The following is a 22,412-nucleotide window of genomic DNA, read 5'->3' on the forward strand; positions in this document are numbered from 1 at the left end:
AACTGACAGGAAGAAGATGCTGTGATATGCAAATGATTAGCTGTTCAGAGCATTCACACAAGGTTGGCACCAGTGGTGACACCTACAATGTGCTGACGTGAGGCAAGTTTACAACTGATTTCTCATACAGAAACAGCAGTTCACTGGCGTTGCCTGGCTAAACGTTGCTGTGATACCTCATGTAAGGAGGAAAAATGCATACCATCACGTTTCCGTCTTTGATAAAGATCGGATTGTAGCCTATCGCGTTTGCGGTTTATCGTATCGCAACATTGCTGCTCGCGATGGTCGAGATCCAATGACTGTTAGCAGAATATGGAATTGGGGGGTTCAGGAGGGTAATACACAACACCGTGCTGGATCCCAACGGCCTCGTATCATTAGCACTCGAGATGACAGGCATCTTTCCGCATGGCTTTAACGGATCGTGCAGCCACGTCTCGATCCCTGAGTCAACACATGGGGACGTTTGCAAGACAACAACCATCTGCACGAACAGTTCGACGAAATTTGCAGCAGCATGGACTATCAGCTTGGAGACCATGGCTGCCGTTACCATCGACGCTGCATCACGCTGCGCCTGCGATGGTGTACTCAACTACGAACCTGGGTGTATGAATGGCAAAACGTCATTTTTTCAGATGAATCCAGGTTCTGTTTACAGCATCGTGATGGTTGCATCCATGTGTGGTGACATCGCGGCGAACGCACATTGGAAGAGTGTATTCGTCATTGCCATTCTGGCATATCATCCGGCGTGATGGTATGGGGTGCCACTGATTACACGTCTCAGTCACTGACAGCACTTTGAACAGTGGACTTTACATTTCAGATGTGTTATGACCCATGGCTCTACCCTTCGTTCGATCCCTGCAAAACCCTACATTTCTGCAGAATAATGCATGACCACATGTTGCAGGTCCTGTACCTGCCTTTCTGGATACAGAAAATGTTCGACTGCTGCCCTGGCCAGCACATTCTCCAGATCTCTCACCAATTGAAAAGATCTGGTCAATGGTGGCCAAGCAACTGGCTTGTCACAATACGCCAGTCACTACTCTTGATGAACTGTGGTATCATGTTGAAGCTGCATGGGCAGCTGTACCTGTACATGCCATCCAAGCTATGGTTGACTCAAAGTCCAGGTGTATCAAGACCGTTATTACGGCCAGAGGTGGTTGTTCTGGGTACTGAATTCTCAGGATCTATACACCCAAACTGCGTGAAAATGTAATCACATGTCAGTTCTAGTATAATATATTTGTCCAATGAATACCTGTTTATCATCTGCATTTCTTCTTGTTGTAGCAATTTTAATGGCCAGTAGTGTATATTATAGTCATAGGATACTATGTTTTTTTCATTTTGTGAAGTGCACAATTTTACATATATGAATATTTAAAACAAGTTGCCAATCTTTGCACCAGTTTTAAATCTTATCAAGATCTGATGGAATATTTGTGCAGCTTCTTTACAACAGTACTTCATCATAGGTATCTACATTAACTGAAAAAAGGCTGAGTTACTGTTACTATTGTCTGCAAGGTCATTGATATACAAAATGAAGAGCAAGGGCTCTGATGTGCTTCCCTGGGACATGCCTGAAGATACTTCTACATCTGATGATGACTCTCTATCCAAGATAACATGCTGCATCCTCCCTAGAAAAAGTCCTCAGTATAGTCACAATTTTCACTTGTTATTCCATATGATCATTCTTTTGTCAGTAAGCATAGGTGAGGTACTGGTTTAAATGTGTTTTGCAAATCAAGAAATAGTGCGTCTACCTGACTGCCTTGATTCAAAGCTTTCAGTATGTCATGTGTGAAAAGTGCAGTTGGGTTTCACATGATCAATGTTTTCAGAATCCATACTAGCTGGCACTCATGAGGTCATTCTGCTCAAGATATCTCATAATGTTTGAGCTCAGTATATCTTCTAAAATTCTACAACAAACTTATGTCAAGGATACTGGATAGTAACTTTGTTGATCACTTCTACACTGGACATTAACTTTAAAATGACCAGAATTTCTTTGGGTTTTCGTGAAATATCATTTGACAATATTCTGCTACAGTAGTCACTGAAGGCATCACACATTGCTCTCTTGACAGCCAAATGTATTTCATTCAGCATCTCTCTATCTATAGCCCTACACTTTGTTTTACACCTACTGTGCAGTAATCCTTGTTTCCTTAGAAGTTCCATAACAGTGACTGCATGCCTAAGAGGTTCCATCACATTACAAACTGTTCTACTGGGTACATATCTATTCAGTGCATGGTCAACTATTCTTTTAAACTTGAGCCATAGTTTCTCTACATTCTGATGCCCTGTGCTCAGAGGTTCAAGTTACTCATTGAGTTTTGACACTATTGACTTTTTATCTAATTTACTGTACATATATAACTTTCTGCTTGTTTTAGTTGAAGGACTTATTTCAGTAGTGGTACAAGTCCATTTTTGTTCATTCTGAGATACAGAGTCCTAAAGTTAAATGAGTGCAGAAAAATCTGCATTTGAGACACCAGAAATATTCAAGTACATACACTTGAATATTTCTGGTATCTCAACTGCAGATTTTTCAGTGCTCTTTTAACTTTAGGACTCTGTATCTCAGAATGAACAAAAATGGACTTGAACCACTATTGAAATAAGCCCTTCAGTTGTCCTTTGTAAGCTGGTAATCACAACTGCATCATAGTCATTGATGCCAGTTTAGATGTGGACATCATCAAAGGGGTCAGGTCTGTTTGTTGCCATTAGATCCAATGTATTTTAATCATGAATGGGGGTCTGTTTCCAGAGAAGGCATTTAGTAATGTTTCACAGGATGTGTTGTCATATCCACCACTAACAGAACTGTAATCTTCTCAGTTAATAGTTGGATTTACTAACTAACTTACTCACCACATCTTTTGGTCAAGTGGGGCCCACTACTGTCTCATGCAGACATAATATTGAAACTTTGTGTGGTCAGCATGTTCAGGGTGTTAATTCAGCTATTGATAGTGCTGGAAAAGTGTCGTCTATTCTTACTCATGGCAGTCCCATAACTGTACGATATGTGATTCTGGATGACCTCCCAACTTCTTTCTTCCTTCATCATGCTTTGCTCCTGCTGCAAAACAAAAAGAACCGCTCTGCCTGTTTACTGTACTTGATCTATCTTGAAAGCTCAAGCTAGTTCATCCTAAGACTACTGCCTTTCAAATTCTAAAGCAGCTTACTTCTTAGTAAAGGTACTCAGCCAAGTAACGAAGGCTGAACCCCACATCTGACACCAGTTTATATGTTATAATCTGACATGGATCACAACATACTTAGCTAGAAACTTATGCTCAGATCAGAGATGATGCGGGTTTTGATGTCGTCTGTCATTTGGAATTGACTTCATGAGAGGTGAGATGGTGATGGGATCAAGCTGAGGTTTTCCACTTCTCTGTGGTTGGTGACAACATGGAATAACTTGGATGTCAAGCTAAGGAGGTAAATACAGTGATGATAAGGAAATGAGACTGTGTTCTTCCTTACTTGTCTGTTTTTTATTACTTCTTCATATGTTCACAGTGAACATGCAGAAGAGCATACACACTGGTTTATAACTTCAGTAAGTGTGAAATGTGTGTGAGGCTTACCAGATTTTACAGTCAATTACCAGAACAAGTAGCAACCCCACCCTGAAATGCTGAAACTGGTCGTCAAAATAAAATAAAATAACTTTTTTTCCTTGGTAAATATTTGACCAGCTGCTGTCCCACATCCACAATGCATCAGCAGAGATTACTACATGCAGATAGATGTACAATGGAAACCAATGTCCCTAGTCAGAGGTGCATATTATCAAGCTTTACAAATCCTTTTTAGTGTACAAATTAATTGAGTATAATGATTACTCACATAGTATCTACTGTAGGCCACTCTCCATTGAAGACTGCTGTCTAGAACTCTTCTCTATTTGGAACTTTCGTCTGTCTGGAACACTGCTTGCCTGAAGTTTAAGGACCTCTATATATGGCATTTGGTGCTGTTTGATTATATATGCTAAGTGACTATGTTGCCCTTTACCTGAAATTCACAATCAGTGAGTGTGAAATTGGCAGTTCCTCAATGTGTATGTCACATTGAACGGACAAAAGTGGTTTGCACTGTATGTCTCTAAGTTACAAAGCTTATGGCTAATATTAATACCATACTTAGATGATTTTTCTGACAACTCTTTATGATTAGGTTATTACAGTATTTATAAAATTCTTCCCAGTATTCACTGCTCAAGTAATGGAGGAAGCAATCTACATTTTCATCACTGTAGCTCCTACTGGTTGACGCTAAGCAATGGTTAGGGTGCACTTGCTTCCTAGTTTAGAAGTAATTCTTTGACTGTGTGATCTCCAAAGCAGAGTTCAGTGGTTGTGTGGTACATTTCATTTTTACATTTATGTGCATATGAGAATGGATAGGTGAAGTTTTTGTGATGTGTGTTCCCGTTTATATGGTAGGTTTCAAGTTAAATGTTGACAAGGGATTCAATAAATCAATTGTTTGCTTAGAAGCCCTTGCAAAATTAATATTAAAATCACCACATTGAATAACCCTTCTGTTTCTTTGCACTGATCTGGCGAGTGATGTTTCCAAACCTTTCAGTAAAATACTTGCCCAACCAGTTGCTGCTCTGCATAAGCAAATTATGGCTAACTTTTCATCAGGTATTTCAGTTCCTGACAGCTCTGTACATTTTCCCTTGGTTCTCTCTTGAGGAAAATATATATTAACTAAATATATATAATTTCTTACGAAGATATGGGTATCGCCATATTTATAAATGCTGTATGCAATTTCTATTCATCATGCTAATGTTATTTTAGGCACAATTTTTCATTAATTTTCTAGAAAAATCTGAATTTCACATTGTTTATTTGGAAAGGGTTGTAAATTCTGATGAAATAAAAACGAGGTTAGTATTTAATTTTGAGACCTGCAACATACTTGTATTTGGAAATGCTCTGCAAAACTTCTGGAACTGACTATTAGCTTTGCTGATTCCAGTATTTACATACAGAGAAGATATGACGTCATAGTTCTTTCATGGTGTAGCTATTTGGTAAACCAAAATAAGTATAGGGGAGATAGTGAGAAATCCTGAATGTAATGTGAACAACACAATGAGTAAAGACATCACTTACCATACAGTTCAGATGCTGAGCATGTGATACACATATAGTAAAGAAACAGAACATTAGATTTCAGCTTACAAACTTTTTTCTTCTTTGTGCAGGACCACACGATGAAGAAGAATGCAAATATGAGCTAAAAATTTCAGCATTTTTATATGGATTTTAATTGCTCAACATATCTACAACTCAGTTATAGTATATATTTGTGATTCCATCATACCAGGTTATTTACATAGTGTACAAAATAAATTAGCTTTGTTTTGTGAGGTGTAAAAATGACTCACTTTTGGTTAGCCTTAAGATATAGCAGGTAACCATCACACATTGAAAGTAGTGCAGAAGGGCATGATTATCTCCACTTTTATCTTATTTAACATTTTGAAAACTAGTTAACAGCCATAGAAGGCAAATAATAAAAATAAAATGTCATTTGTTTGATACTGAAATAATTATTTATTTGGTAGGATAGAAGAACAAACTGTGTATGACAGAGATTAGATTAATACTTGTTCTGTAGATCATGAATACGACACTTCGTAATGATGTGGAACGTGTCAAGTTAATAAAAGATGTCTGTACAAGAAATTACATTATACAAAATATTGCATGACACTAATGATTAAGTTTTTTTTATTTTTTTTACTTAGTTTATATCTAAAAATTCAGCCAATGAGTAGAAGGAGTTGTCATCTAGAAATTCTTTTAATTTATTTTTAAATGTTAGTTGGCTATCTGTCAGGCTTTTGATGCTGTTTGGTAGGTGCCCAAAGACTTTTGTGGCAGCATAATTTACCCCTTTCTGTGCCAAAGTCAGATTTAACCCTGCATAGTGAAGATAATCCTTTCTCCTGGTGTTATAGGTATGCACACTGCTATTACTTTTGAATTGGGTTGGATTATTATCAACAAATTTCATAAGGGAATATACACTCCTGGAAATGGAAAAAAGAACACATTGAAACCGGTGTGTCAGACCCACCATACTTGCTCCAGACACTGCGAGAGGGCTGTACAAGCAATGATCACACGCACGGCACAGCGGACACACCAGGAACCGCGGTGTTGGCCGTCGAATGGCGCTAGCTGCGCAGCATTTGTGCACCGCTGCCGTCAGTGTCAGCCAGTTTGCCGTGGCATACGGAGCTCCATCGCAGTCTTTAACACTGGTAGCATGCCGCGACGGCGTGGACGTGAACCGTATGTGCAGTTGACGGACTTTGAGCGAGGGCGTATAGTGGGCATGCGGGAGGCCGGGTGGACGTACCACCGAATTGCTCAGCACATGGGGCGTGAGGTCTCCACAGTACATCGATGTTGTCGCCAGTGGTCGGCGGAAGGTGCACGTGCCCGTCGACCTGGGACCGGACCGCAGCGACGCACGGATGCACGCCAAGACCATAGGATCCTACGCAGTGCCGTAGGGGACCGCACCGCCACTTCCCAGCAAATTAGGGACACTGTTGCTTCTGGGGTATCGGCGAGGACCATTCGCAACCGTCTCCATGAAGCTGGGCTACGGTCCCGCACACCGTTAGGCCGTCTTCCGCTCACGCCCCAACATCGTGCAGCCCGCCTCCAGTGGTGTCGCGACAGGCGTGAATGGAGGGACGAATGGAGACGTGTCGTCTTCAGCGATGAGAGTCGCTTCTGCCTTGGTGCCAATGATGGTCGTATGCGTGTTTGGCGCCGTGCAGGTGAGCGCCACAATCAGGACTGCATACGCCCGAGGCACACAGGGCCAACACCCGGCATCATGGTGTGGGCAGCAATCTCCTACACTGGCCGTACACTTCTGGTGATCGTCGAGGGGACACTGAATAGTGCACGGTACATCCAAACCGTCATCGAACCCATCGTTCTACCATTCCTAGACCGGAAAGGGAACTTGCTGTTCCAACAGGACAATGAACGTCCGCATGTATCCCGTGCCACCCAACGTGCTCTAGAAGGTGTAAGTCAACTACCCTGGCCAGCAAGATCTCCGGATCTGTCCCCCATTGAGCATGTTTGGGACTGGATGAAGCGTCGTCTCACGCGGTCTGCACGTCCAGCACGAACGCTGGTCCAACTGAGGCACCAGGTGGAAATGGCATGGCAAGCCATTCCACACGACTACATCCAGCATCTCTATGATCGTCTCCATGGGAGAATAGCAGCCTGCATTGCTGCGAAAGGTGGATATACACTGTACTAGTGCCGACATTGTGCATGTTCTGTTGCCTGTGTCTATGTGCCTGTGGTTCTGTCAGTGTGATCATGTGATGTATCTGACCCCAGGAATGTGTCAATAAAGTTTCCCCTTCCTGGGACAATGAATTCACGGTGTTCTTATTTCAATTTCCAGGAGTGTATATACTGTGAGGTCACTGTGAGGATCCCTAGATCCTTAAATAGATGTCTGCAGGATGACCGTGGGTGGGCTCCAGCAATTATTCTGATTACACGTTTTTGTGCAATGAATACTTTTCTACTCAACGATGAATTACCCCAGAATATGATGCCATACGAAAGCAGTGAATGAAAGTAGGCATAGTAAGCTAATTTACTGAGATTCTTATCACCAAAATTTGCAATAACCCTAATAGCATACGTAGCTGAACTCAGACGTTTCAGCAGACCATCAATGTGTTGCTTCCAGTTTAACCTCTCATCAATGGACACACCTAAAAATTTTGAAAATTCTACCTTAGCTACAGTCTTCTGTTCAAATTCTATATTTATTACTGGAGTTGTGCCGTTTACTGTACGGAACTGTATATACTGTGTTTTATCAAAATTTAATTCTGAAAATAAGTGTGAAGGTTTCAAAGAGAGAGGAGGCATCAGTTTTTCATCATTCAGTATCTTTCCATAAGAGCTAAACAATATTGAAACCATATCGAATTTTATTCACATAATTTACAGAAATGGAAAAAGTGTAATTATGAATTGATTGAATGATTAATTGAGAGAATTTATGGGACCAAATGGCAATGTGATTGCCAGAGTTGTCTGCACTCTAGTTGCTATTGCTTCCAAGGCAGTATGAAGGGGCATCCAGCCACTGATGACATTGGCATGAACCAAAGTGCAGACCCTTCAGACATCCCAGGGCTGGCATGGTTTTGACAGAATGCGTGATAACCATGAAATGTTGGGGAGTGGTCATCACAAAAGTGCATTTCTTGAAGAGCAAGACAGAATGAAGCGTAGGAGGAAATAAGGTGTTGTATTTCTGATAGGTAACGATAATATCAGTAGCAATTCCCCTGGATTATCATGTGGTGAGAGTCCAGGTGAGACAAAGAAGCCAAGGGGAGGTCATGTCACTCAGTACGTGGTCATCACAAACATGGATGGGGTGTCATCCATAAAAACTGGACCTAATTCAGGATGAGGAGGAAGGGGCGAAGCCCCCCGGGAAGCTGGGGAAGTCTAATCCTTTTACTTGCGTTGCTTCTTCTTCTCCCTCACAGGGAGTATTGGCCCGGCTATCCTCATGACTTTGCTTTTTCTTGGGTTTTGGTTGGTTGCTTTTTCTCCTCCTTTTTGGCTTTTCTTTTTTGGTGTCCCTCAGGGGTTTAACATCCATCTCTAAATTTAAAGTCTGTAGTGTGAGCCAGATGGGGAAGAACTCCCTCCCCAGTCTCTTTGGCATGGGTTCCTCTCCCCCTCCTCTTCCTCTATTCTCTTCTTGTCCAAACTATTTATCGTCCATGTTTCACTTCCATACATGGCTACGCTCCATACAAATACTTTCAGATTCCTGACATTTAAATCTATACTCGATGTTAAAAATTTTTCTTCTTCAAAAATGCTTTCCATGCCATTGCCAGTCTACATTTTATATCCTCTCTACTTCGACCATCATCAGTTATTTTGCTCCCCAAATAGCAAAACACCTATACTACTTTAAGTGTCTCATTTCCTAATCTAATTCCCTCAGCATCACCTGACTTAATTCGACTACATTCCATTATCCTCATTTTGCTTTTGTTGATGTTCATCTTATACCCTCCTTTCAAGGCGCTGTCCATTCTGTTCAACTGCTCTTCCAGGTCCTTTGCTGTCTCTGACAGAATTACAATGTCATCGGCGAACCTCAGAGTTTTTATTTCTTCTCCATGGATTTTAATACCTACTCTGAACTTTTCTTCTGTTTCCTTTACCGCTTGCTCAATATACAGATTGAATAACATCAGGGATAGGCTACAACCCTGTCTCACACCCTTCCCAGCCACTGCTTCCATTTCATGTCCCTCAACTCTTATAACTGCCATCTGCTTTCTGTACAAATTGTAAATAGCCTTTCTCTCCCTGTATTTTACCCCTGCCACCTTCAGAATTTGAAAGAGAGCATTCCAATCAACATTTTCAAAAGCTTTCTCTAAGTCTACAAATGCTGGAAATGTAGGTTTGCCTTTCCTTAATCTTTCTTCTAAGATAAGACGTAGGGTCAGTATTGCCTCACATGTTCCAACATTTCTATGGAATCCAAACTGATCTTCTCCGAGGTTGGCTTCTATCAGTTTTTCCATTCATCTGTTAAGAATTCACGTTAGTATTTTGCAGCTGTGACTTATTAAACTGATAGTTCGGTAATTTTCACATCTGTCAACACCTGCTTTCTTTGAGATTGGAATTATTATATTTTTCTTGAAGTCTGAGGGTATTTCGCCTGTCTCATACATCTTGCTCACCAGATGGAAGAGTTTTGTCAGGACTGGCTCTCCCAAGTCTGTCAGTAGTTCTAATGGAATGTTGTCTACTCCTGGGGCCTTGCTTCAACTCAGGTTTTTCAGTGCTCTGTCAAACTCTTCACACAGTATCATATCTCCCATTTCATCTTCATCTACATCCTCTTCCATTTCCATAATATTGTCTTCAAGTACATTGCCCTTGTACAGACCCTCTATATACTCCTTCCACCTTTCTGCTTTCCCTTCTTTGCTTAGAACTGGGTTTCCATGAAAGCTCTTGATATTCATGCAAGTGGTTCTCCTTTCTCCAAAGGTCTCTTTAATTTTCCTGTAGGCAGTATCTATCTTACTCCTAGTGAGATAAACCTCTACATCCTTACATTTGTCCTCTAGCCATCCCTGCTTAGACATTTTGCACTTCCTGTCAATCTCATTTTTGAGATGTTTGTATTGCTTTTTGCCTGCTTCATTTACTGCATTTTTGTATTTCTTCCTTTCATCAATTAAATTCAATATTTCTTCTGTTACCCAAGGGTTCATACTAGCCCTCATCTTTTTACCTACTGCTGCCTTCACTATTTCATCCCTCAAAGCTACCCATTCTTCTTCTACTGTATTTCTTTCCCCCATTCCTGTCAATCGTTCTTTAATGCTCTCCCTGAAACCCTGTACAACCTCTGGTTCTTTCAGTTTATCCAGGTCCCATCTCCTTAAATTCCCACCTTTTTGCAGTTTCTTCAGTTTTAATCTACAGTTCATAACCAATAGATTGTGGTCAGAGTCCACATCTGCCCCTGGAAATGTCTTACAATTTAAAACCTGGTTCCTAAATCTCTGTGTTATCATTATATATTATATCTGATATCTTCTACTATCTCCAGGGTTCTTCCATATATACAACCTTCTTTCATGATTCTTGACCCAAGTGTTAGCTATGATTAAGTTATGCTCTGCGCAAAATTCTACCAGGCGGCTTCCTCTTTCTCCTAATGTGTACTCCCAGATAGTTTATGAAATTAACTGCTTCCAGTTGCTGACCTGATATACTGTAGCTAAATGATAAGGGATCTTTCTTTCTATGTATTTGTAGCACATTGCACTTGTCTACATTGAGATTCAATTGCCATTCCTGCACCGTGCATCAATTCACTGCTGATCCTCCTGCATTTCAGCATAATTTTCCATTGTTACAACCTCTTGATATACCACAGCATCATCCGCAAAAAGCCTCAGTGAACTTTCAATGTCATCCACAAGGTCATTTATGTTTATTGTGAATAGCAATTTACTTCCCTCCAGATAGGCCACTTCCTTAAGTTGAACTGTCTATTTTAATACAGTAACTCCTGCTCCTCTATCTCCTCCTTGGTGACTTTAGTGCACGCCGCCCCCTGTGGGGGAGTGCATCCTCAGGTCAGACAAGAGACCTGCACTCTGAGGGCTCCAAAGCCACTCACTCTCTATCCAGTGCCAACATCACGGCCACCTATTTCGTTACTGATAATGCCTCCTCCCTCCCTGTGAGGGAGAAGAAGAAGCAACGCAAGTAAAAGGATTAGAGTTCCTCAGCTTCCAAGAGAGCGAAAGGAAGGAGCATAGAGAAAGGAAGAAGGACAAGGAAGGAGAAGGTAAAGCAGCCCAGAAAAGAATAAAGGCTGGAATAGCTTGGGGACCTGTGTGCACCACAAAAGTACCCACAAAAGAGCTGTGGGGCCAATGGGGCCATAATTATGAAGCAAAATATTGCAAGAGTTACTAATGCAGATATAGTTCAAGACAAAGTTTAACAGTGTTTTTACTATACAAACTCATTACGTTCACACATGGGGAACAAGTATTTTGGGTTTAGTTTAAGACTTCCAATTGATCACTGTTCCATACCTAGCATTGAAGCTCCTATTCCAAGTTAAACAAAAGTATTTTGTAAGCTCCAAATGTCACTAATACTGCTTGTTCAGTACAACAAAAATTATCAGATTGCATGTAATGTCCTGCTGCTGATTTGGAACACAACAGACAGTGCTCTGTATGTGGTACCAAAAAGAAACACACACCAGAGTAAAAGGTGCCCAAACACTCAATCAGTACATATTTTACCCCTCCCTGGCAGCAACACAGGTGTGAATTCTCATATACAAATAATCATAAAGGTGCTGAATGACATCCTGTGATATTTTGTCCCAAGCATCTTGGCCTTTTGTTGCAATCTGACAATGATTCTTGGGGACCTGGAGAATGAGAAGTTCCCACTCCATCATGTGTCATACATGTTCAGTCTGTGAGAGATCTGGTGACAATGCTCGCGCAAACAGTCATTTTACACCACAAAGAGCACATTGCGTGGCAGCAGCCATATGTGATGTGCTCTGTCCTTCGGGGGGAAGAAAAAAAACAAACAAACAAAAAAAAAAAAAAAAAAACGCATCAGCTTCCTGTTGAAGAAATGGCAGTAGCACAGGGATAACAGCCTGTACAATATAGCAGGCACTGGCTACTTTACCCTACAGAAACACCAAATGTGACTGTAACTTGTAACTGGTGGCCATACAAATGTACATCCATCACTCACATACAGACAGAACCTATCCTCATCGCTGAAGACAACAGAATCCCATTCCACTTTCCAGTCTACTCTTTCATGAGATCAGAATAGCCACACTTAGTAGTGTCATGATGTCAGTGGTAGCCTGGGCAGTGGCACAAGTGATCTTAATCCTTCTACAGGCAAACAGTTCCTAATGGTTACTGATGGCACAACAGTTGAAACATGCACCATGATTTTGTTCCTGGATGATTCTTCATTGGCCACCACTCGTTGCACAGTGTATTGATCTAGATGTGTGTCTGTACTATGCAGATGTCCAGAACTTGTTCTACAGGTGTAGGAATATTTCATACCACTGTTTAAAACAAATTTTGTGTAGAGCAACATATGGAAGCATGTGCCACTGAACTTAAACTAAAGGATGGCACTTTCATAATTGTAACAGTGTATAGGTCCCCCTCAGGGAATTTCCAGCTATTTCTGGAAAACTTGGATGCTTTGTTGTGCTATCTGTCAGACAGGGGGAAGCAAATTATCATTTGTGGGGATTTCAATGTTGATTCCCTGAAAGAGTGTAATAGGAAGAATGACCTTTTAGTATTACTCAGTTCTTTCAATTTGAGCTCCGTCATTGATTTTCCTACTCGGATAACAAAGAACAGCAGTACATTGATAGATAACTTTTTTATAGACCAAGATAAGTTTAAGGACATAAATGCTTATCCTGTTGAGAATGGTCTTTCAGATCATAGTGCACAGCTTGTTACAGTACATGACATAGCTCCATGCAGTATAATAAATCAGACTTTCAAAGCAGTGCATTCAATTAACAATATAAATATTGCAAACTTTAGGGAAAGCCTACAGCAGCTAGACTGGGATGAAGTGTATAAGGAACCCGATGCAAACTTGAAATATAACTTATTTCACAATACATTTTTAAGGGTATTTGAAAATTGTTTTCCCAAGAAAATAGTTAAACATAATTCCAAGAAAACATATAAAAAACCTTGGCTAACTAAAGGAATAAGAATATCTTGCAACCGCAAAAGAGAACTGTATCTAACAGCAAGATGGAGTACTGACCCCGAAACTGTTCAATATTATAAAAACTATTGTGCGGTACTAAGAAAAGTTATTAAAAAGTCCAGAAGCATGTGTATCATGTCTGAGATCAGTAACTCTGATAATAAAATTAAAGCAATTTGGAATATTATTGAAAGGGAAATAGGGCAACCAAGAGCACAGGAAGACTTTAGTGCAATAAAATTGAATGACAAGTGCACTAACAAACAATCAGAAATTGAAAATATTTTGAATAATCATTTTTTAAATGTTGTGGAGAAAATAGGATCTAGATCTTCACTAGAAGAGGCAAGGCTATTAATAGAAGAGGCCATACCTGCACAGTTTGAAACAGCTGTAATTCCACCAACCTCTCCCTCTGAAATCAGTAAAATATTAAACTCACTGAAAAGTAAAAGCTCTTACGGAATTGATGGCATTTCCAGCAAAGTACTTAAAGCTTGTTCCCCACAGATAAGTAGAATTCTCAGCCACGTATGTAATAGCTCTTTGGAGCAGGGTGTTTTCCCTGATAGACTGAAATATGCCATTGTAAAACCATTGCATAAAAAGGGGGATATGTCGGATGTCAACAACTACCGCCCAATCTCTCTTCTGACAGCTCTATCAAAAATTTTTGAGAAAGTAATGTATTCAAGAGTAGCCTCCCATATTTGTAAAAATAAAGTACTAACAAAATGTCAGTTTGGTTTTCAGAAAGGCTTTTCAACAGAAAATGCTATATATGCTTTCACTGATCAAATATTAAATGCTCTGAATAACCGGACATCACCCATTGGTATTTTTTGTGATCTCTCAAAGGCCTTTGATTGTGTAAATCATGGAATTCTTTTAGATAAGCTAAATCATTATGGTTTGAGTGGGGCAGTGCACAAATGGTTTAATTCATACTTAACTGGAAGAATGCAGAAAGTTGAAATAAGTGGTTCGTGTAATGTTAAAACAGCTGATTCCTCAAACTGGGGTGCTATCAAGCACGGGGTCCCACAGGGTTCGGTCTTAGGTCCTTTACTGTTCTTGATATACATTAATGACTTACCATTCCACATTGATGAAGATGCAAAGTTAGTTCTTTTTGCTGATGATACAAGTATAGTAATAACATCCAAAAACCAAGAACTAAGTGATGTAATTGTAAATGATGTTTTTCACAAAATTATTAAGTGGTTCTCAGCAAACGGACTCTCTTTAAATTTTGATAAAACACAGTATATACAGTTCCGTACAGTAAATGGCACAACTCCAGTAATAAATATAGAATTTGAACAGAAGTCTGTAGCTAAGGTAGAATTTTCAAAATTTTTAGGTGTGTCCATTGATGAGAGGTTAAACTGGAAGCAACACATTGATGGTCTGCTGAAACGTCTGAGTTCAGCTACGTATGCTATTAGGGTTATTGCAAATTTTGGTGATAAGAATCTCAGTAAATTAGCTTACTATGCCTACTTTCATTCACTGCTTTCGTATGGCATCATATTCTGGGGTAATTCATCGTTGAGTAGAAAAGTATTCATTGCACAAAAACGTGTAATCAGAATAATTGCTGGAGCCCACCCACGGTCATCCTGCAGACATCTATTTAAGGATCTAGGGATCCTCACAGTAACCTCACAGTATATATATTCCCTTATGAAATTTGTTGATAATAATCCAACCCAATTCAAAAGTAATAGCAGTGTGCGTACCTATAACACCAGGAGAAAGGATGATCTTCACTATGCAGGGTTAAATCTGACTTTGGCACAGAAAGGGGTAAATTATGCTGCCACAAAAGTCTTTGGGCACCTACCAAACAGCATCAAAAGCCTGACAGATAGCCAACTAACATTTAAAAATAAATTAAAAGAATTTCTAGATGACAACTCCTTCTACTCATTGGCTGAATTTTTAGATATAAACTAAGTAAAAAAAAATAAAAAAAACTTAATCATTAGTGTCATGCAATATTTTGTGTAATGTAATTTCTTGTACAGACATCTTTTATTAACCTGACACGTTCCACATCATTACGAAGTGTCGTATTCATGATCTATGGAACAAGTATTAATCTAATCTAATCTAATCTAAAAGATAAATCACCAATACACTGTGTCCAAGATGTGCAGTTCCCAGTCAATGCATCCATCCAGCTTCCCACAGAGCCACAGTGTGACCCCATCAAATGGCTGAAGCCATTCAATATGAGGGCACACTAGACACTGGGCAAGGTTGTTCCCTAGAATTAATATTGAAAACACTGTTCACACCTAATCTCAGCACAGTTATTTCCTGCAGAGCCAAACAAAAGAGGGTGAACAGACAGGCCTCACTGATGACCATGTCAAATTACTCACTGACACTATAACCTACCAATATGAACGTATTGTACCCTTTTGTGTCAGAACACAGTCCTTGAGGGTATTACATTTTTTCTGGATAGTTTATGTAAATGTTACCTCTTGTAGAAGTGTAAACTTTGCATGCAACAGTGTGTAAATAACACATACAAAGTTATTTGACATTGGTTCTGTTATGAAGTAGGGAGGTAATGAGATGTTGCTGAATTATGTTATTCCTAAAGATGATAATTTTCAAAAGAGTTACAAACTGAAAACTCTGCAACAGCAGATTTACAGAGTTCATACAAATTTATGAATAACATTTCTTGTGATATATAAAGCTAGTGTCCAATATCGCCGAAAACCATCTGGTGTAGCAGAGGTATCTTTAACAGAATACTCTCCTCCATGCCAATCATCATGGGTTTCATAAACATTTGTCATGTGAAACCAAATTCGCACTTTTGTCACATAAGGTCCCAAAAGTCATAGATCGAGGGAATAAGGTAGATGTAGTATTTTTTGACTTCCGAAATGCATGTGACTCATTAAAATATCAATACTTATTAATGAAAGTATGATCATATGGGGTATCAAATGAAACTGGTGACTAGGCTGAGGATTTTATGATAGGGAAGACGTAGCATATTAACTTGGATGTAGAGTAGAAGTAATTTCAGGTATGCACCAAGAAAGTGTGTTGAATTACTGCTGTTGATGTTGTATATTAATAACCTGGCAGACATTGTTAATAGTAACATCAATTTTTCATTGATGACACAGTTATCTACATTGAATTAACACCTGCAAAGAAACTGCACAATTTTTCAGTTATATTTTTATAAAATGTAAAAATGGTCCACAGCTCAACAAATTGCTTTAAATGTAAAATTTCGTGCTTCACAAAACATAAATGCACAGTATCCTATGACTATAATATCAATGAGTCACAACTGGAACCAGTCCACTCATACAAATGCCACAGTGTGATAATTTGTGATGATATGAAATAAAATGGTAATACAGGCTCAGCTCTAGATAAAGGTGATGACAGATTTTGGCTCATTGGTAAGATATAATCACTCTACAAACAAGATTGCTTGCAAAGCACTTGTAAGACTGTATAGGATCTACAACAAAGTGTACTGATGGGGGATATTAAATGTGAATGAAGAAGAGCAACACAATGGATTTATTTAACTCACAGGAGAGCATCACAAACATGATGGAAAACTTGAACTGACAGATATTTAGTGAACAGAATCTCACAATATATTATAGCCACCAATGTACATGTAGTGCTAATGCAGGATCTGGAAAGGGAAAATAAAAGTAATCATGAGGGTTGGAACTTAAATAGTGGCAACTATTTATTCACAAATGATACAACAGATTTACATGTTTGCACCTGTTGCTGTCTTTCAAAGTAGTCATCAGTGTTGTGTAGAACCCACTGTCAGCAATGTGGAAGGTGTAGTATACCCTTAGCAGAGCCTGTTTTGTTGATGGTGCTGACTGATTTCTCACATATGAGGATTTGAAATGATTCTGAGTGTAAATGTGACTGAACTAAGTTCTATAAGGAGTTTCCTGTCACACACTATCATTACATACTGCAATGATGAAAAGAAAATTGAATAAATGCACCTGTGAGCTTTCAGTTTATAGGAAACTATCTAATAAATTGGTACACAAATGGAGAGAAAAACTAAAACTGTGTTTCCTGTTCATTATGCAAAGTAGTAATTTCCAGACACAGTATTAAGATCAGTTAACCATGTGATTGAATGACCTGAATTTGGTACATGTTTTACATAAATTTGTACCTAGAAACTTACCATTAAAATAACTGAATACAAATCAATGTTTAAAAAATTTTGTTTCTGAGTGAAGTTCTGTATAGCAGTAAGTCCACACAGAACCATTATGAAAGTGCTGATAACATTCAGTTATGCAGCACCTTAACTTATTTTCTTCTTGCATGGTTGTTTTTCACCTGATATTTAATTTATTGCTATTGTTATTTTCAGTAACTATGACTTAATGGAATACACTTCTCCTCTTATGACTCATTATTGGCAAATGGCTGTTATCTTTGTCTGGACTTGAGGCTTATATCTTTAGAGAAACATATCTTATCTTTTATTCTACTGTCATCTTATTTCATCTAAGGAGCAACACTGCAGATAAGAAAGAAGTGTGTGAGTGATTGCTCCAACTGTTTCACTAATTTCAGAGTTGTATGTGCTGTGTATTGTGAAAATTGGTACTGATTTCTGAAAGTGATTGGTATTTTGGCTCTAATTTTGCCCATAGTTTGTCAATGTAAATGCACTAAATGAATCCAGTAAGTAAACTTATATGGCATTAATTTTTGGTAGAGCTTTTTTTATAATATTTATGTTTGTATCTTTAACCAACTGATCACATTTATCTACATTAATCCATAACACTACAAATTCTAACATGATGAGATGATTGATGGAGTAGTACATTTCTAAAAAAAAAAAAAAAAGATTACCACCTTACTGTATGCATAAATATGTCACAAACAAATACAGATAAATAGAGCTACATGCTACTGATTATATTAGAACAGATTTTAGCATCTTTCTTTATAAAAATCAAAGTAGCTAGGGATAAACGTCTCAGAGATCAGAATTTCTTGGATGCTTTTTACTGCAAACTGCTCAAATTCAAATTGATTTATTTGTGTGTAAATAACCATGGCAGGGTATAAGACACAATCAGTATATATGTCATTGTACAAATGATTTACATATATAAATATTACTACATAAATAACCATCCATTAAAATAGTCCTAAGTTTGATTTTATTCTTTGCATATAAGCAGTGTCAGTGCAATAACTATCGTGGCAACTTATACTAACAACTGCAAACAATGCCTGTGCATTTTACCAGTCAGTTGTGAGCAGGCAGTGTTAAGTAGTGGACATGTAGTGGTAGTGTGCGAACGTTTTTGTGTCACAAATTGCAATGGAGCAAAATGTCAAAATCAAGTGTTCCAAATACTGTCAAGACTGTTTTGAAGAAGAGAAAAGGGTATGAAAATTTTATTCTGTACATTTTGATTCCAAAACATAAACAAAAACTGATGATGCCTGCAGTAACTAGATTGAAATGCAGAAAATGGACAATTATTTTCTGAAAAAAATCATCTGGGGTGATGAGACCTTGTAATAATAATACTGGCCTGGAGAAAATCATTTGGATGCCACCTGAGCAACTTTCATTTCCTGAGTCAACAGCACTTGACATCCATCCCACTACTAACCAGGCCCAACATTGCTTAACTTTGGTAATTGGAAGGGAACAGGTGTTTCCAACTTGGCAAGATGATTAGTCTGAGACTAGGTGTTATAAATAGAAACCTATCACAAATGAGAAAGTCCAAAAATTCACATGAAGAGTCAATCTTTTAACGACACAATTGACACCCAGACAGTGTGATGCACAATTTTAAAAGATGCCCAAGAATGACTTTTTATAGTTTTTGATAACAGTCATAGTCAAAATATGTAAGTCATATTGGAAGAATAAAATTGCAGTCAAGACATCTCATAGTGTTGAAGTGGATCCGGTGACTGCTTTTTCTCAAAGTGCTTGTATGCAAATATATATGTGATTACTCGACTATTTCCAGAACCATTGTGAAGTGACATTCGCTTGCCAGGTTTGTGCAGGAAAATACAAAAAAACAGACTCTAGTTTATATTTCAATCAAACTTACAGTGATTTTTGGTTGAAGCATGACATGTGGGTTAACCCCCATACTGGTATGGAATGCTCAGCACCAGCAGTGAAAACAAAACCTAAAGTGGAAGATGAGTGTTGATGTTGGTGTCATCCACATGACATAATGTTTGTCTTGCTCCTTACAGAGTACCCTGAATATTATAAAATTAAGCAGAACATACTGTCAGTGAGATATGGATAATATTATGTGCTGTCTTTGGAAAGGGTAAAGACAAGAGAAGCTATATCAACAAATATTACAACATATCAAATGACAAAAAATGTTCTCATTTTAAATCTAAAAAGAGAGCAAATGTCACTTTTTTTGGTAGCTGGCACAACAATTTGTAAAAATCAGTTAAAATATGTGGACATTTCACAAAATTTTGCATGTCAAAAAAATCAGTTCTATGGTTTTTTCAGTTATAATTTATATGCAAAGGTGTTGTGGGTCAGTCTGGGTGTTTGTTTGGTCCAGAATGCTCCTCGTCTCAAGACATTACAGTTTTAGCTTGGTGGACATCAAAATAATCCTCTTGCTAGGCAAGGCTGGTAGAGGTTCTTGAAATAATTGCAAGAAAATTCAGTGTGATGCAGTTTTTATTTCTCATTTTAACCAAAGGAGGAATTTATCTGTATGTTAAACCTCTTGTATATAGCCATAATGTAAAGTATCCTGAGATATGCAGGAAGAATAATACAATGATTCATTTTCCAGAGGCCTTGCCACAGTGGTAACACTGGTTCCTGTCAGATCATCGAAGTTATGCACTGTCGGGCTTGGTTAGCTATAGGTTGGGTGACTATCTGGGTTTTGAATCTGACGAGCACTTTTGGCAAGTGAGGGGCACTCAGCCCTTGTGAGGCTATTTGAGGAGCTACTTAAATGATAAGGAGCAGCTCCAGTCACGAAAACTGACAATGGCTGGGAAAGCAGTGTGCTGATCACTTCCCTCTCCATATCCGCATCCAGTGAAGCCTATCTGTTAAGCATGACACGGTGGTCAGTTAGTAGCACTGGGACTTCTGAGGTCTGAAGTACTATGATTCATCCACATTCAGGCAGAAATATGATTTGTTTAACCAGACAGCACATTCAATATCCCCCATTGACCAATACTTATGTCTCTCCAATCCACTGCAATGTCATAGGCAGGAATGGCATGGGTTCTCTTATCTGCAGTTCTATTTGAAATAACCATGCAGTGCAATTCTCTCTGGAGCGATCATTTCAAAATGAGTAAGAATGTTCAACAATATAGGAAGGATAGATTGATACTTGCTGCATAAAGTACACATTCAGTTACACAATGTAAAAGTAACTCTGCAAATATTTTCAGCTTTTGGACAAAGTTCTTCTTCAGAAGAACACAGGAATGTTCAAAGTTGATTTCCTGCTCCATATCGAAACAATTTCCTGCAATGAGGTGAGATACAAGAAGGTGATATTAGTCTGTCATTAGCATCTCTTCACTATATATCTGATGCCTATTATGTATCTACCACTGCTGATAAACCAGTAGCAGAGAGAGATCTGACACTATTACAAAATCTGCCAGATCTCTCAAAGACTAATACACTTGAATTCTGTAATCCTCTTTTGCTCCTGTGTCACCTTACCCTTCCACTTCAAGGTACATATACTGAAAATAAATGGCACTGCACTATCCTAACTCTGCTGACATCATGTGTGTTAGGGTACACTTCTGAAATTTGTGGTCACTGTTGTAGCTTATTCCAAACAGCTTCTTGCAGCTAGTAATAACCCCAGTGTATCATGTGGCTAATTTTTTGTCCAACAAATGTAGGCCATTTACTGTGCAATATTATAAACATTAATAACAAATCATCTTTTACAATGTGCAATGAAACATAATGCATCATCCATATGCCATGAATTCCTACAATAGTACATGCTATGTTGAGTAAAATCCTTAAGATCCTGACAGCCATAATATGAAAAGATTCTTATCTTGACAAATATAATGATGAGAAAAAGATGGCCTGACTCTAGCAGATATTTATTTATAGATTCATCCCAAAATTTTCATGTTAAGCAGTAAAATTATTGGCTAACACTACTTTGAGAATGGAAATAAACACACTATTTTACTCTTACAGGAAAAGTAAAAAGGTACACTTAAGACTGAAACCTACTGAAAAATATCTTAACTGCTCTATCACAAGGTTAAAGAAAACTCCACTAAACAGTCAATAGTGCATCTAATATGAGAACAACATGTAAAGAATACTCCTGTAGATGAAGATTTACTAAGACCAATGGAGAAGTAGGATAACTTAATGGGTTGTGTTATGCAACAAAATGTTCTTTATCAATAAATTTCATCATCATCGACTTCTAAATTCTATGTCTTATTGCTGGCACAACTCATCTCTATTTTGTGATGCCCACTTCATTTCTTGATCATTTTCAGATTTTAGCACCTTCAATAGCTCTTCTACTACTTTCTTTCTTAGCCTCCTGATTCTTTTCTTTCCCAGAATTTTTCCTTCACATGTGGTTATCATGTCTAAACAACCAACCAAAAAATATTCTATATTTTTCAATAGCTATGAGGTCTCTTGGCACATTGATTTATTTCACAACATCATTAGATTTTCTTTCTGTCCATCTTATCCTCATTAGCCACATCTAAAACTACAATTATACCACTTAGAAGCTCAATCTGTGTTCAACAATGTTCAGGTTTCATAGCAGTAAAGGATCAAATTACAGTTAAAAATACTGGCTTTCATTCTTAGAATACCCAATACAGCACAGTACTCCATACACAGTGAACAAAAAGAACGTACACACAAAGGCACATGAGCCATATTGATGTTAAACTTTA

At 38.5% G+C, this 22,412-nt stretch overlaps 2 protein-coding genes across 2 annotated transcripts in view; both read left to right on the forward strand.

Moving 5' to 3' along the window:
* Positions 1-22,412, forward strand: part of LOC126297401 (ras-related protein Rab-31) — a 443,067-nt gene that overhangs the window by 260,199 nt on the left and 160,456 nt on the right. The gene's annotated exons all lie outside the window — the stretch shown is intronic.
* Positions 17,991-22,412, forward strand: part of LOC126297399 (guanine nucleotide-binding protein G(f) subunit alpha-like) — a 62,317-nt gene continuing 57,895 nt past the window's right edge. The window contains exon 1 of the mRNA XM_049988158.1: positions 17,991-18,149. The gene's annotated coding sequence lies outside the window, so the exon portion shown is untranslated. The remainder of the gene's footprint in view (positions 18,150-22,412) is intronic.

The sequence above is a fragment of the Schistocerca gregaria genome, chromosome X (genome assembly GCF_023897955.1).
Source record: "Schistocerca gregaria isolate iqSchGreg1 chromosome X, iqSchGreg1.2, whole genome shotgun sequence".
NCBI classification, from domain to species: Eukaryota; Metazoa; Arthropoda; class Insecta; order Orthoptera; family Acrididae; genus Schistocerca; species Schistocerca gregaria.